The sequence below is a fragment of the Podarcis vaucheri genome (genome assembly GCF_965113315.1).
Source record: "Podarcis vaucheri genome assembly, chromosome: 2".
Taxonomy (NCBI): domain Eukaryota; kingdom Metazoa; phylum Chordata; class Lepidosauria; order Squamata; family Lacertidae; genus Podarcis; species Podarcis vaucheri.
Window position 1 is genome coordinate 95,014,858 of NC_138760.1, and position 15,936 is coordinate 95,030,793.

General features: G+C 39.7%; 1 protein-coding gene across 2 annotated transcripts in view; it reads left to right on the forward strand.

The window, feature by feature from the left end:
• The window catches only part of RAD18 (RAD18 E3 ubiquitin protein ligase), a 115,951-nt gene that overhangs the window by 72,734 nt on the left and 27,281 nt on the right, over window positions 1–15,936 (forward strand). The gene's annotated exons all lie outside the window — the stretch shown is intronic.

Here is a 15,936-nt window from a genome sequence, read left to right on the forward strand (position 1 = left end):
GGACATGGATTTGCAGCAGCATATTAACAATAACATATGGAACCTTGAACCCAAATTTGCGTTATATCTGTTCTTTTTTTAAATGGCACTTAAGTATGATTACTGGGACGCGGACGTGGGTTAAACCACAGAGCCTAGGACTTGCCGATCAGAAGGGCGGCGGTTCAAATCCCCGTGACGGGGTGCGCTCCCGTTGCTCAGTCCCTGCTCCTGCCAACCTAGCAGTTCGAAAGCACGTCAAAGTGCAAGTAGATAAATAGATACCACTCCGGCGGGAAGGTAAACGATGTTTCCATACGCTACTCTGATTCGCCGGAAGTGGCTTAGTCATGCTGGCCACATGACCTGGAAGCTGTATGCCGGCTCCCTCGGCCAATAAAGCGAGATGAGAGCTGCAACCCCAGAGTCGGTCACGACTGGACCTAATAGTCAGGGGTCCCTTTGCCTTTGCTTGAAGTATGATTACATTCTAGGGATATTTTTCTAGTTTTATTTTAAAAGGAATAAGACAGGGTGGAATGTAGGGTGGCTCCCCTATGTTCATGGTAGCAGAGGCACCTGCTAATGGAAGATGAGGGAAGGTAATTTTGAATTTCTCCCTCTTCCTTGCAGCTCCCACCCAAAAACTGATTCAAAGAGTTGGAGGGCCCTGTAGAACAGGCTGGAAGATGGCATAGCAGGTGACAAGATGAAAGGCAAATTTAGCAAAAAATGCCTTTCCTCTTGTCTCTTAGTTTTGTCTCTTGGTTTTAAACGCAGTGTAAGGTAGTCTCTATGGGAGTATTTTGTATTTAATTATGGGGTATCAGAGTTTTTAGGGGGCTAACCAGGCTGGGATAGCTGAGATAGCAGGCTTGTTGGGTTTTGAACGTCTGATGTAGATTTTTTCAATTTCGTTGTTCTGTATGGGACAATGGCAGTAAAGATTATCGTATCGATGCCTCTGATGGATTGCAATCCCTTCCGTGAGATAGTGCACCAGTTGGATTCCACCCATTCATTAAAAAAAATCTATACACTCAGATGTTGGGTTGAAATAATCATGAACTGAAGGAAAGTAGCCGCTAGTGCCTTTTCATAAATACAGTGGTGCCCCGCAAGACGAATGCCTTGCAAGACAGAAAACCCGCTAGACCAAAGGGTTTTCCGTTTTTGAGCTGCTTCGCAAGACGATTTTCCCTATGGGCTTGCTTTGCAAGACGAAAACTTCTTGCGAGTGTTCCGATTTTTTTCCGCTCCCCCCTTTTTCTAAGCCGCTAAGCCACTAATAGCCTTTTAGCCGCTAATCTGCTAAGCCTTTAATAGTCGCTAAGCCTTTAATAGCGCTAATCCGCTAAGCCGCTAATAGGGTTGCTTCGCAAGACCAAAAAACCGCTAGACGAAGAGACTCTCGGAATGGATTAATTTCGTCTTGCGAGGCACCACTGTACTTAACAAGAGTTAGTGCAGAAGTAGATATGGTGCTATATGTCAGTTCTATCACCATTCTCATCCTTCTGAACATGTAAATGATTGCAGAACTTTTGCATACAATTTTGTCATTTATCCGGCTAAGATTAACTGAATAAATTGTAATTTAGTGCATCTTAAGGTTTTCTCCTCTTGTTCCCACATCACCTCCTTGTTTCTGCTGCACAAGGTTTAAAGCAGTGTTTCCTAAGCCTGGGTCCCCGGCTGTTTTTGGCTTACAATTCCCATCATCCCTGACCTGATAGCAATTGTAGTCCAAAAACAGTTGGAGACCCAAGTTTTGGAAACCCTGCTTTAGAGCAAGCAGAACACCACCTTTGGACTTGTTTTGCATTTCTCTTGCAAACCTCTAGTTGCAAGTGTAAAATAAACCTTTTATGATCAAGGGCTGCAGATGCACTTTGGATCTAACCCAAAATCCTCCCTCTCTCTCTCTCTCTATATATATATATAATGTATTAATTCAATTGTTTCTATATAAGAAAAACATGGTTTTTTTATCCCCTGTCTGGTTAGGAAGAAGTGGTCCTATTAAGTAAAAACAGGGAGTTGTTGACAGCATTGAGCATGTTAGCAAGGCATTTTACTAGCAGAAGTTTTGCAATATTAAATCTGCTTGCCTCGTCCTGCCAAGGGACGTGTTACAGCTGGTGGGGTGGAGGGATGTCTGTGGGGTCAGCCAAATGCAGTGACAAAAACCCAAGCGCAGTGATGCACTTGAGAGTGGTGTCAGCTGCCTTTTTCGGCAGACAAGCAACAGGACCACCTCAGCAGCAGCTGACATAAAAAGTGCCATTTAGGGTCTTTATAGCTCTGCCGGGTAAGAGTATTTAGAGTTGGAATATTATATTTAAATCCTGAAACATCAGTACTTTTAAGGCTTTTAAGTATAAGAAAAAAACACTCTTAGGCATTGTTGTGGAGACTATACAGGGTCTTGTGAATTTCTGTTTTGACGTGCCGAATGCGAGGAGGGCTGCTAGAGGTGTTCATTGTGCAGTTATGTTTTTGTGTAATGTCTTGGTCACTTAAACCTCCAATTGGCATAGTAGGAAAACCAGTAGTCCTTAGAAATACATTTAATGGGCTTGAAAATCCTGAAAATGCAAGAATATAGTACAAAACAGAGGTGCAAGTGGAATTACAGAACTATAGAGTTGGACAGGATCCCAAGAGTAATCTAGTCTAACCCCCTGCATTGCAGGAATCACAGCTAAATGCCTGACAGATGGCCAAGGATTTAACTGAAAGTGTCTAACTCTAAGCTGACCGCACTATTCTCATTGATAAGAAGCCTCCTTATTTTCTTTTGTGTGTCAAGTCATTCTTGTCAGAATATTTATCGCTGGTTATTTGGGCGAAGAGGAGCTTGCATACTTGCAGTATTTCTTGCAGAATTTCTAGAACTCCCAGAAAGCAAAGCTCATCCTGATGGCAAATGTTTGTCTTGCAAAACATTTTGCTCTTTTCATTCTTAATAGTAATAATAATAATAATTTGTGGATTGGGTTTTCAGTGGCTTAGTTTTAAAAGCTTGCAATCGTTACTTGTTAATGGGTATAATGGAGTTCACAGAGGCATAGCATTGCACCATTAGTGCTTCCTATAGAGAAAATAGTCTTGCTATTAGGTCATTTGGTGCTGAAAGTTTGTGCCTCATTTTAAGTTTTGCTTTGACTGAAGACCGGTGCTGTGGACCAAATAAAATTGGTTGAAAATATCAACCAGGTGAAATGGAAATTAAAAATTTAAAAATAGTCTAGTAGCACCTTAGAGACGAACTAAGTTTGTTCTGGGTATAAGCTTTCGTGTGCATGCACACTTCTTCAGATACGGGTTTGCTTACGGAATTACCGTTTCAAGCAGTCATACAAGCCTCTCACCCTCTCACAAATTAAGACATTATGTAGTAAGCTAAGAACTCAGTTATAAACTTCATTAGCTCTTCTCGGATGCATTTCATTTACCAGGATTACTGTGATTCCCCATAAACATCTGCCAAGACACTGAATTGCATAAATTCTTAAACTCTGTGGACAGTTTCAGGGCGAACTTTTTAGCATGACCAATGGAGACTGAACTTTTTGACTGCTCACCTCACAGTTCTTTGCCAAAAACTGTGGATTTGTGAGATGGTTTTTTTAAAAAAACATTCAAGAATCACATAAACATCAACATGGAGTCTATTTAATTGGGGGGGGGGGAGTAGTGACTAGTACTAAAAATCTCCCCCAGAGATTTTTGGATCTGTATCTATGTTTTTATCTTGCTGTTTTATTGGTTTTAGGATGCATCTTGTTTTCAGTGATGCTGGTTGTTTTTCTATTGTATACTGCTTAGAGATTTTGAAAATATTAAGTGGTATATAAATGCTTTAAAATATATAAATAAATGTTGGCTGCTCTCGAGAAAGTGCTTTTTTGGTGAGCACTCCAGTGCCACATTGAGTGCATGTGGGTGCAACACTAAACCACAGTTGATTTATCTTATTAATTATAATAATACTGAAGGTGAGGGAGAATTGAGGAAAATAGTGCCCTGGGGTGAAGGGTAATCAAGAAGGGAGAGGGTGACTTTAGCCACTCTTGGCAGAACTGAGTAGGCTGTTTTTAGGATCTTGTGTTTGGTAGCAATTTTTGATGGCCGGTCAACACCATTGGTCCCTGGCTCAGTTAACCCAATGCACTAGCTCAAGTGCTTGTCCTGATGGAACAATCAGAAGAGCACAATGTTGAAATCCTTCCTTTGTCTTGCTGAGAGACGTTGCTACAGCCAGTCATAAAAATCTGCTGCTTTAAAATATCAAGTACGCTCTACCTAGGCTTGCTGTTTAAAATATTATTTTTTGGTAAGAGAAGTATAATTGGAAATAAGATTTCAAAAAAGTTGGTAATGATAGATTCCTCAGGCTTCCCAACTTAATTGAAAATTGGGTACTATCACTTTCTGACATGTGAGAAGCTGAAAATTGTTCAAATCCCAGGATTCTTTTTATAGAATGTTAAAACTTTCATGAAGTATTAGATAGCAAAGACAGTTATGTGTTCTTCGTGTATTTGATTAACTTTGAATCACCTAGCATTTTTTAAATATAGAAGATATTTATTGAGAGTTGAAACAATTCTAGGAAATGAAATGTATGGGAGAGATAATGCTTTGATCGATAGAAGGTATCTGACAGAAAATAACTTTTATTAGTGGTGTAAAAAAAGGCATCTTTTTCATAACTATCATATAGATGGGGCTGGAATGTCTTAAATAATCTGTTTTTAAGTGATGAATGTGATATTTAATCTAGGTTTCTGCAGTTGAGGTCAAAATTACATCTACTGTATCTGCTGACAAGGCAAAATAGGCAATTGTATTTCCAATATAGGACACAGATTTATAATTTTTTTAGAGAGGTGTTTGTGTGTGAGAAAACACACACACACACACACAATATATATATATATAGATATATACACACATACACATGATTAGAAGTATATAGTGGATAGATAATTAAATATTTTTAAAAGCTAGTTTTTAAAAGTAGCTGGTTATTTAAACCAGCCTTTCATTTTAAAAAAACCAAAACCCTAGCTGTTAATAAATTGCCTCCTAAACTGTATCCTTGCTCCCGTTGTCAAAAATCATGGCTCATTTATCTTATCTACCTGCTTCAGGTCTTCACTTCAGGATACAGGTTGTTAACGCTTGCCATTTCGGTTTTAAAAGAATCCATGTGAAAATTTCCAGCTGTACTCCGATTAATTTTGCAGTCTTAGTCATGCCTGAGATAATCAGGTGGAAGTGGTTTTTTTAAGAAAACCTTTATCTCGTGAATAGAAGAACATAGGAAGAGCCTGCTGAAGCAGTCAAACATCCTGTTCTCACAGTGAACAAACAGATACCTGTGGGAAGAAGCCCTCAAGCAAAACATGGATGCAACAGCACTCTGCCCACCTGCCATTCCCAGCATCTGGTCTTCATAGGCATACTGCCTCTGACAGTGGAGGTGGAACATAGCTGTTGTGTCTAGTAGCCATTCATGGCTTTGCTCTTCATTAATTTGTCTAATCCTCTATTAAAGATGGTGGCCATCGCTGCCTCTGGTGGGAGCAAGTTCCAACCAAACACCGTGTGAAGAAGAAGAAGAAGAGTTTGGATTTGATATCCCGCCTTTCATTTTTTTTTTTTTATAAATTTTTTATTGGTTTTACAAAGTTTTTAAATAACAAACAGACACTTAAAAAGACAAACATACACGTATAGTTTCATACCATATTTTCATAAACCTCTTTTCTTGGACTTCCCCTCCCCCCCCCCTTTCTGCATCCCAATGTCCATAATTTTTAGCAACTCCCAATTGTTACTTCCAACCTCTGTCATCTTAGTCTTCTCTATATTCTGACCTTATATCACTGTATCCCTTTGTCTCTGAAAACCACGACACTTTAACATTCATTAAGTTTATAATAGTCCTTAAGGTAGCTTTTAAATTTTCTCCATTCTTCTTCCACCGTCTCCTTTCGTTGGTCACGGATTCTGCCTGTCATTTCAGCCAATGTCATATAGTCCATCACTTTCATCTGCCATTCTTCCAGCGTGGGTAGATCTTGTGTCTTCCAGTACTTCGCGATGAGTATTCTTGCTGCTGTTGTAGCATACATAAAAAAAGTTCTATCCCCTTTTGACACCAATTGGCCGACAATGCCCAAAAGAAAGGCCTCTGGCTTTTTAAGAAAAGTACATTTAAGTACCTTTTTGATTTCATTATAGATCATTTCCCAGAAAGCCTTAATCTTCGGGCACGTCCACCAGAGGTGATAGAAGGTACCTTCAGTCTCTCTACATTTCCAACATTTATTATCGGGCAAATGATAAATTTTTGCCAGCTTGACTGGAGTCATGTACCACCTGTAAACCATTTTCATAATATTTTCCTTTAAGGCATTACATGCCGTAAATTTAATACCAGTGTTCCATAACCATTCCCAGTCAGCTGACATAATATTGTGCCCAACGTCCTGTGCCCACTTGATCATAACCGATTTAACTGTTTCGTCCTGTGTATTCCATTTCAGCAACAAGTTATACATTCTAGATAAAATCTTAGTATTGGGTTCTAGTAGTTCAGTTTCTAGTTTTGATTTTTCCACCTGGAAGCCAATTTTCCTATCCTGTTTGAAAAACTCCATTATTTGACGGTATTGAAACCAATTTTGTACTTTATGTTTCAGTTTCTCCTGGCTTTGTAGTTTAAACTTATCTCCATCCTGTTCCAAAATTTCCCAATACTTCGGCCATCCGACCTCCATATTGAGTTTCTTCACTGCTTTAGCCTCCACTGGTGAGACCCATCTAGGGGTTTTGTTTTCCAACAAATCTTTATATCTTGTCCAAACATTATATAGTGCTTTCCTAACAATATGATTTTTAAAAGCGCTATTAGCTTTATCATACCATAAATATGCATGCCAACCAAAAGCATTGTTGAAACCCTCCAGATCCAAAATGTCCGTATTCTCGAGGAGCATCCATTCTTTCAGCCAGCAAAAAGCAGCTGCCTCATAGTACAATTTTAAGTCCGGCAGGGCAAAACCCCCTCTTTCTTTTGCATCTGTCAATATTTTAAATTTAATTCTGGGCTTTTTGCCCTGCCAGACAAATTTCGAAATATCTTTCTGCCACCTCTTGAAACATTCCAACTTGTCAAGAATCTGCAAGGTCTGAAACAAAAATAACATTCTAGGCAATACATTCATTTTGATCACAGCAATTCGGCCTAACATTGACAATTTCAAATTTGACCATATTTCTAGATCTTTTTTAATTTCTGACCAACATTTTTCATAGTTGTCCTTATACAGGTTCACATTTTTAGATGTCAAATAAACCCCTAAGTACTTGACCTTCTTAACCACTATCAGCCCTGTCTCTTCTTGGAATTTCTCCTTTTCCATATCTGTTAAGTTTTTTCCTAAAACTTTGGTTTTTTGTTTATTCAACTTAAATCCAGCTACCTGGCCAAACTGTTGTATTATTTCCAGAACCTTTTTCGTACTAGTGATTGGCTCTTGTAAAGTCAAAACTAAGTCATCTGCAAACGCTCTTAACTTGTAATGTTTAGCTCCGACCTGCACTCCTTTAACCTGCTGGTCATTCCTTATCATATTCAGCAACACCTCCAGAACTGAAATAAAAAGTAATGGGGAAATTGGGCACCCCTGTCGTGTTCCTTTTTCTATCTTAAGATCCTCAGTTACTACGTTGTTTACAATCAATTTAGCCTTTTGTTCAGAATATACTGCAGCCATACCATTCTCAAAACCTTGACCTACCCCCATCCCATGAAGATTCTTCATCATAAAACTCCAAGAAATGTTATCAAAGGCTTTCTCCGCGTCCACAAAAATCAATACTGCTTTAGTGTTTATATTCACCTCTAGCTTTTCCAAAATGTCTATTACATTCCTTACATTGTCTGCCAGGTGTCTTTTAGGGAGAAAGCCTGCTTGGTTCTTATGAATCCTTTCCATCAACACTCTTTTAAATCTTTTTGCCAAAATGTCTGCAAAAATTTTATAATCCACATTAAGTAGTGATATTGGGCGGTAGTTCTTTAGTTGAGTCTTTTCAGTCTCTGTCTTTGGTATGAGTGAAATATATGCTTCTTTCCACGATTCAGGTGCCTTCTTTCCCTCAAGGATCTCATTACAGACTTCTTTTAATGGTTGAGTCAACCATTCCTTCAATGATTTGTAATATCTAGAAGTCAGTCCATCTGGTCCTGGAGATTTGCCCAATTGCATGTTCTGAATGGCGGCCTCTATCTCTTGTTCTGATATTCTCTGGTTCAGATCCATCTTACTTTGATGAGAGATTTTTTGTAATCCATATTTATCAAGGAATTTGTCTATATCTTCTTCATTTTGCGAACCTTGAGTATATAGCTTTTTAAAATAACTCAAAAAACAGTTTCTAATTTCATTAGGTTTAGATATATTCTTTCCATCCACTTCTAGGCTTGTAACCGTATTCAATTTCTGCCTTTTCTTCAATTGCCATGCCAGAAGTTTGCCACATTTATTTGCTGATTCAAATGTCTTTTGTTTCATTTGTTTTATCTTCCATTCAATCTCTTGGTTCATCAATTCCATATATTGTATTTGATATAGCTTAATCTCTCTTAGAATCTCCTGGGACTTTGGTTTTGTTCTTAATTTTTTCTCTCCTTCTTTTATCTTTTCCAAAATCTTTTCTTTTTTCTCATTTTGTTTTTTCCTCTTTATTGAATTTTGTTAAATCAAGAAGCCTCTCATCACTGCTTTACTTGCGTCCCAGATCACTCTCTTTTCCACGTCGGTCCTCAAATTTATTTCAAAATAGTCTTTTAGAGTTTTTTGGGCCTTCATAAGGATCTCCTTATCTCGAAAGAGGGTGTCATTCATTCTCCATCTGAATTGACCAGTTGTTGTAAGTTTCATCTCCATCCTCACGGCGTTATGGTCGGAGCAAGTTTTTGGGCAGATTTCCACCTTCTTAACCTTTGGAGCCATACCACTAGTAATCCAAATTTGATCGATTCTGGTCCAGGTCATCATTGCTTGAGAGAAAAAGGTTCCCTCTCTCTCCAGAGGGTTCCTTGTTCTCCATATATCTATCAAATCCATGTTTTCCGTCATTTCGAAGAAAGTCTTAGGAAGTCTCCCTTCCTTGCTAACTGTTAGTCTTTGTGCCTTGTCCATGTTAGTGGAGACCACACCATTCATGTCTCCCATGATTATCATATTGTAATCCAGATAGTCCATCAGAGTTTCATGAAGTCTCTTAAAGAAGTCAGATTTACCTTCATTTGGTGCATAAATTCCCACAACTAAAAGTTTTTCTCCTTGTATTTGTATCTCCACAGCCAGGTATCTCCCTTGTTCATCTTTAAATATCATTTTTGGGGCCCATTTCTCTTTCACGTATATTACAACTCCTCTTTTCTTGACTTTATCTGATGCAATAAATTCTTGTCCTAGTCTTTTATTTATAAGTAGTCTTCTATGGGCTCTAGTTATGTGAGTTTCTTGTAGACATATCAAGTCCAGTTGTTCTCTGTTCAAAATATGAAACACTTGTCTTCTCTTCAAAGGCCCATTCAGTCCATTACAATTCCAGCTAAGGAATTGCAAGGCCATCTTGTTACTTTTCTGAAACTCCTCCAACAGCTCCAAGTTGTTGCTCTTCTTCTGATGGTGGTGGTTTTTGTCCAAACGAGAGATTCAAGATATCTAGTACTCTCCTCTGTTCTGCAAGTACGTCCACTGTCCCCTTCTGTAGGTCCTCCTGATTTCTTGCTAAAAATTTGTCCTTGTCTTGGATAGTCTTTATCTTCACCTTCTTTCCCCTGTAATCAAATGACAGTCCTTGTGGGAATTCCCACCTAAAGCGGATAGAGTTTTTCTTCAGCAGGAGAGTCAAATCTTTGTAGAAGTTTCTTAAATCCAGAATATATTTTGGAATATCTTTAAAAATCTGTATAGCTGAATTTCCGATTTGCAAGGCCTTTCCAAAGTGTAGTCCTAATATTTTGTCTCTTTCGTCCTTGGATCTAAATGTAATCAGGCAGTCTCTCGGGGTCTTTCTGTCCTGCTTTTTGCCCAGTCTGAAAGCTGTTGTAATTTTGAATTCGTCTTCTTCAAGATCCCAGCAGTCAGCAAACTCCCGTGTCAGATATTCTGCGAGATTGTCTCCTTCGTTCTCTGGAATCAGTCTTAATTTTAAGTTTCTCTCTTTTCTCTGTAACTCCCACAGGGCCAAAGTTGCGTCGTGTTCATAAACCTTCTTAGCGATCAGCTCTAATTTCTCTTGTGTCCCTTCAGCAGTAACTTTGGCATCTTCAGCAATTTTACGCGTAGTAGCATTTTCCTCCACCAATTTATTTATTGATTCTGTATTCTGGTTTAGTCTTACTGATATTTCTGTTAATTTTTGTGTATTTTCTGAAGTCTGTTTTGTCAGAGACTCCAAAGATTGATTTATTTTAAGCAGGGCTTCTGTCACGGCATCCATAGAGGCAGCCGTCCCTTTTTCTTGTCCTGTTGTTCCTGCAGATCCAATAGTTACGCCTGAAATTGAGCCTCTTTTCTTTGTCTGTTGCTGCAGCTGCTGTTGTTGTTGTTGCTTGGTCTTGGCTCTTGTAACTATCTCTTCTTGTGAGCCACTCATGTCAAGGTCGTTTCCCACAGGAGCTATTCCCCGTTGGAAAATTCCACTGTCCCAAGCTGTGCCAAGTTTTACTTTACCCTCTAGAGGGAGCAAATCAAAATGGCCAAAAATAAAATGTCCAAGTACAAAGACAAAGGAGAATATCCAAGGATGTAAAAAGAAAAGTTTTTTAACGCAGTTAAAGCAAGTATAACTGGAGGCTTATAGCTACAAATTGCCACAGTTTCCCAATATATACTGTTTCATCTTGTAATGTACTGTAGCCAGGCACTGTATAAACTTTGTATCGCAGTATCACTTTTACAGGAGAAAGTCAGTTCAGTGTTCTATTGTCCTAAAAGGCAGACCGTTTCATACTTTTATTAGCTGAGACAGCAGAGGATTTTTACTGTAGATAGGTCGTGCAGTTACTAAAGTCTCTTTCACCTCCCCTCTGCCCTGCTAGCAAGAGGGGAGATCTAAGGTCTGAGTGTCCGGTTTAGTTATATAAAAGCGAGTTTCAACGGATGCAGATTTAGAGTTCCGTTGCTTTCATTTTCATGCAGTCGGGGGGAGGGAGACTTCCTTGATTTAACCTCCCCGCTTTTAGTCCGATTTTCAGAATTTGAGGGGTCCCAATTGTTTTCAGTTCCTACTCACGGGAATTCAGTCCAAATTTTCTTTCAGGAAGGAATCGGCGCTCTCCGCTTATGGCGACGCGGCTTCACTCCGCAGGCTGGGTGACGACTCTCAGCACCGCGCTCACTCCCGATGCCGCTCCGTAGCCTTTAAAAAGGCTCTTTCGCAGTACCGGGGGGCGCAAAGGTGCCCACCGAATCTCCTTGTTCTCAGGCTTCAGCGCCTGAGATTTTAGGGGTCCCCCGCTCGCCGTAGCGGGTAAGACCCAAACTTGCGGAGCAGTCCTTCTCCGGAGCTCGGAGGTAGGACCGCCATTAAGCGCTGGCACCAACCGGAAGTCTGGATATCCCGCCTTTCACTCCCTTTAAGGAGTCTCAAAGCGCCTAACATTCTCCTTTCCCTTCCTCCCCCACAACAAACACTCTGTGAGGTGAGTGGGGCTGAGAGACTTCAGAGAAGTGTGACTGGCCCAAGGTCACCCAGCAGCTGCAGGTGGAGGAGCGGAGACGCGAACCCGGTTCCCAAGATTACGAGACTACCGCTCTTAACCACTACACCACACTGGCTCTACCTGTCCTACCTGTCTGATATCTTCCCGCATCTTAGTTGGATGTCACATGTTCTGGTGAGCAGGAGAAAACCTTTCTCCAAGCCATGCATAATTTTACAAATTTACAAGATTTGCCTCTTGGCTCATCTTCTCTCTAAACTAAAAAAAAAATGTCCCAAATGCTTTAACCTTTCTCATAGGCTCCATACCCTTGATCATTTTGGTTGCTCTTTTCCGGACCTTTTCTAACTCTACAATATATTTTTGAGGCAAGGTGACCAGAATCATACTATTCCAAATGCGGTCACACCACAGATTTTTATAAAGGCATTGTGATATCAGCAGTTTTATTTTCAATTCCTTTCTTAATGGTCCCTGGTATAGAATATGCCTTTTTCACAGCTGCCATACACTGGGTCAATAACTCTACAGACCTATCCCCAAGGTCATATTCCTGGTGTGTCACCACCAGATCAGACTCTGTGAGCATTAAACTGAAAATAAGATTCTTCTTTGCCCCAACATGCATTGCTTAACACTTGTTTACATTCAATTGTATTTGCCATTTGAACACCCATTTAATCAATTTGGAGGAGTTTCTTCGCAATCTTTTTGTTTTAATGACCCTGAACAAGTTTGTTTCATTAGCAAACTTTGCCACCACACACCTTACTCCGGGTCATTTATGAACAAGTTAATCCAGATTCTCATAAATTACAAGCTGTCTCTATGTGTCAGCAGGGCTATTAGACAGATTTATCTATATAGGTTGCTGCCAGCCAAGGTCAGAGGCAAAGCCCTAAGAAACTTCATTCTGAAGGGAGAAGAGAGAGGGCAGCAAAAAGGTATTTTTATCTCAAACCCATTTTTGCTTGACTTTCTGTTGAAAGAGGGAACCGCAGTGTGTCTTGGATGTGACCATTGTTTCTAAAAACATGTCCTTGAAGAATAAATGTTCGTTCTTCTTTCTTTTGGAAAGGTCCTGCAGTTTGTAGCACCTAAATTACTATTATCTGTTATTGGTGTTATTCCCAGTTTTATGGTGGTGAATTCTACACATGTCAAAAACGTCCAAGGCTTAAAAAGTTGTTAACTTCCAGGATAAACAAATTCCGAACTAGATTTCTCCCTAGCCTCGTTCAGGCATTATCCTGAACACATGAAGGGTTAAATCAGGGACAGGCAGAGACATACATCAAGACTGAGATTTGGTGACATACCCAGAGTCTCTTAGTGAGCTTCGTGAGGTGGGTGTCTCCTGCCCAAACCCATGAGTAACTCAGTTTGGATGTTGTTTGGGGACTAATCCAGCCTATGTATGCAGCAGAGTGAAAGCACATCTGTCCTTGCTGCAAATCTGGCACATCAGTCCCATCTTTGCTGACCTCTCTCATGCACATCTTAAGCCACAGTTGCCCAGTTACCTTCGGATATTTTACAGGGAATGACTCTGATTTGGGCTTATGATTTTACAAACGTAGGCAGACTTTTGATGCAGCAAGGAGGACCGGTAAACCTTTTCCCTTTGCAATGAGTGAATCAACCCAAAGATATAAGCTGAACGAACGACTGAATCACTCTGGCTTTCCAGGCATTAGTCAGCTGGAACCGATTCTAGTCACAAACATATTCTCAAGAGGCACAGCCATCAAAAAAGCATGCTGTTTATTGAATGCATCCAGGCATGCTGCACTGAATGACACAGGTGGTTGGATGGCACAGCTTTTGGGCATTTTTATTTCTGAAATTGGAGTCGGGGTTGGATTTGTAGCGCTCCCATCCTAAATGGCAACAAAATGTGAGAGTTGGGTGTGCACAGTGATATTACAAAACAAGTCCGGAGGGCATGTAGCCCAGACTAGAATTCCTTTCCAGCCCCATGTGATGGAAACGTAGGGGGAGTTTATGACAATAACCGTATGCAATGAATTCCTTAATCTCATTCCATAACCCACTCCAAAATGGTCTGTACCTTTCCAACCTGGATGGGCAGATAGAAAGTTAATTTACTCTCTTTATCAAACCTTTGTAAACTTGAAGTTTTACCTATTCACCTTAATGCATAAATTTGGAAGGATCTTAGTTTATACCGACCCAGACCAATATGCTTTCTAGTCCCATCTTGTCAGCAGGACTGTCTCTGTTGTCCTCTAGCTGAATAGCTTGCAAAATACACCTGAATAAGGCACCTGAAAGTATTTGCAGTTACCCACCCGATGGGGCCATCCAGTTCCATCACTTTTAACTGAACTTTTAAAGCAACCCACATTTTTCATTTCTGCTTCAGTCGGTCTGCCAGAAATACACGAAGACCTTAAGTAACCTATTTGTGTGGAGCTGAGATAGGAACAGCTATTATCTCCTGCCCTTTGTTTTATGTATGCTCCCTTGTGATGGGAATTTGAGGACATGGCAAATTAAGCATTCTTTCAAGAATGCAATAGCTTCCTCTGTTGCTTAACCAGCTCCAGATTAACTTTTGAATTTATTGGACAGTACCAATCCAATTCATTTCCCCTCTGTTCCATGAGTGAGTTGTCACTGTAAATATGCAGCTTATTTATTTGAACATAATTCTAGTCTTAGCTACTATGATTTGTTATGCTACACTGAAACATGGGCGCTTAACTTAAACATATGCATTGCTTTTTACATATGGAAAAATCAAGCAGTCAATAACAGATGCTAACAGTTTGAGGAGCACATTGTTAAATATATAAAGGCCAACAACATACAATGCATTAATAGGCTTGGGAAGCCGTTGGACCTTTGAACGATAAGGGAGTCTAAAGACGTTCCAAAGGAGGAGTAAGGAACTGAATTGATTATTTGCATCTGTATTCACAGTGGAAAATAATGGACAGATCCCTGTGCCTGAGCTAACTTGTGCAGTAAGGGAGTCTGAGAAACTGAGACAAATAGTGGCGACAAGTTCTAGGCCTACTATACATTAAAACTGACAAATCGCACAGTCTGAATGGCATCCACCAAAGGGTTCTTAAAGAAGTCATATGCGAAATTGCTGGTCTTCTGTCAAAAGTATGTAACTTATTCCTAATATCAGTCTCCACACCTGAGGACTCAAAAATTTAACATCAGTTTTTTAAAGTGATACGTTTTTTTCTCTGGCCATTGTTGTGGATTCTGTCACAGTGGCCTGCTGTGTCAGAGCAGGAAGAGTTGGATGAGAAGAGGCAACTTAGCTCTTTCTTCTCCTTGGATAGTTAGATTTAAAAGTATATTGCTGCAGGCAGAATGCCATGAGAAAGCACAGTCCATTTCTGCACCTGTGTATGATACTCCTGTATCCCCACCTGGACAAATGATAAATTAAAGTTTTCATGCAGTTTTAGATATTCTATTGCAAATGTCCATATGAATATGTTGCCAGTTTGTAGGATTTTCTGGAACATATTACATGTTCTCAAAAGCTTTGTAAATTTTAGCTGTGTTTATTTTTAAAGGCAAATTAATTATTAGATATGCACGCCAAAGAAAAAGGGGAATGGAGCGTTTCATTCTGAGTGCTTGCTTGGTAAGCTTTTGCCTACCATTTTAGGTTTCTGAAACTCAGTTTATAAGCCCTCCCAGCTTTATATGAATGCTTTAGATGGATGCGGTTCAAATTTGGAAATTGTGGATGCTGCCAAGGATCTTCGCATACCTTTTGCTCCACATGGAAGCTAGATTTCCCCCCTTATGAATTGCATTGCAACAGCTCTAGATTTGATATCACATTGATTCCTAAACGAGGAGTTGCCCATTTCTCCTCTTTTGTGTTTGAAATTATTAATAATTTTAATTTTTAATATTTGCACCAACTAACTGTGGTATGCTTACATATTTCCATTAGGTTATACAAATGATGCAGGGGAGACATGCTGAGCAAAAAACCTTTTAGGGTATTGTATGTAGATGTCTCCTTTTCCCCTTCACATGGTTTGGTTTGGGGTTGTGTGGCTTGTTTGTTTTTACACTTTTACTAAGCCTATGGTATAAATGTTAATACCACAATCTTTGGCTATTTTAGTTCAGTGTGCATGTCTGAAGTGAATCCATACTTTTCTTAAGGGATGTACAATTTTTGGCTGCCCTTT